Consider the following 1,482-nt stretch of genomic DNA (forward strand, 5'->3'; position numbering starts at 1 on the left):
TGAGAATCGACAAATGGGACCTCATAAAATTGCAAAGCTTCTGTAAGGCAAAAGATACTGTCAATAAGACAAATAGGCCAGCAAGAGATTGGGAAAGGATCTTTACCTATCCTAAATCAGATAGGAGACTAATATCCAACATATAGAAAGAACTCAAGAAGATAGTCTCCAGAAAAATCAAATAACCCCATTAAAAATGGGGCTCAGAGTTAAACAAAGAATTCTCACCTGAGGAATACCGAATGGCCGAGAAGCACCTGAAAAAATGTTCAGCATCCTTAATCATCAGGGAAATGTAAATCAAAGCAACCCTGAGATTCCACCTCACTCCTTTCAGAATGGCTAAGACAAAAAATTCAGGTTACAACAGATGCTGGCGAGGATGTGGAGAAAGAGGATCACCCCTCCTTTGTTGGTGGGATTGCATGATTGTAAAACCACTCTGGAAATCAGTCTGGCGGTCCCTCGGAAAATTGGACATAGTACTACCGGTGGATCCTGCAATTCCTCTCCTGGGCATATATTCAGAAGATGTTCTAACTGGTAAGAAGGGCACATGCTCCACTATGTTCATATCAGCCTTATCAGCCTTATTAGCAGGGGCCTAGCAAACACAGAAGTGGATGATTACAGTCAGCTTTTGGATGGATCACAGGGCCCCAATTGAAGAGCTAGAGAAAGTACCCAAGGAGCTAAAGGGGTCTGCAACCCTATAGGTGGAACAACAATATGAACTAACCAGTACCCCCCGGAGCTCATGTCTCTAGCTGCATATGTATCAGAGATGGCCTAGTTGGCCATCAGTGGAAAGAGAGCCAGGAGCATTGGTCATGCAAAATGTATATGCCTCAGTACAGGGGAATGCCAGCGCCAAGAAGTGGGAGTGGGTGGGTAGGGGAGTGGGGGAAGGAGGGTATGGGGGACTTTTGGGATAGCAGTGGAAATGTAAATGAAGAAAATACATAATAAAAACAAAGTAACCAACAAACAAACAAATAAAAAATTGAAAAAACCAAAAAAAAAAAGAAAGAAAAAAAACTCAAAATGAGAAAACTCTGAAAATAACATATCTAGGTAACATAAATTATAGATTCAAGATTCATCAATAGAGTTCCATTCTCCTGCTGCCTCTCCTCCACCTCCATCAGACTCCTGAACCTCAGGGTTAAGATTCTCTTCCCCCATCCATCTCCAGGACTCTCTGAGTAGTACAGGACAAGCCAAGCTACCCTGCTCACCGTGCTATCCCAGGGGGCCCTCCATTTTTCTGCTGTGCCTCCCTTCACGTCCATCAGACTAGACAACTCCTGAACCATTACAGGTTGACTTCTCTTTCCCCCAACAATCTATCCAGCTCTGCCTGAGCCCCACTGTCTTTAGGTCTGCACCTCCACATGAACCTATGGCAGATCAGCATGCCTGCCACTCCACACACACACACACACACACACACACACACACACACACACACACACACACAAA

The sequence above is a fragment of the Mus caroli genome, unplaced genomic scaffold (assembly GCF_900094665.2).
Source record: "Mus caroli unplaced genomic scaffold, CAROLI_EIJ_v1.1 scaffold_20573_1, whole genome shotgun sequence".
Classification (NCBI taxonomy): domain Eukaryota; kingdom Metazoa; phylum Chordata; class Mammalia; order Rodentia; family Muridae; genus Mus; species Mus caroli.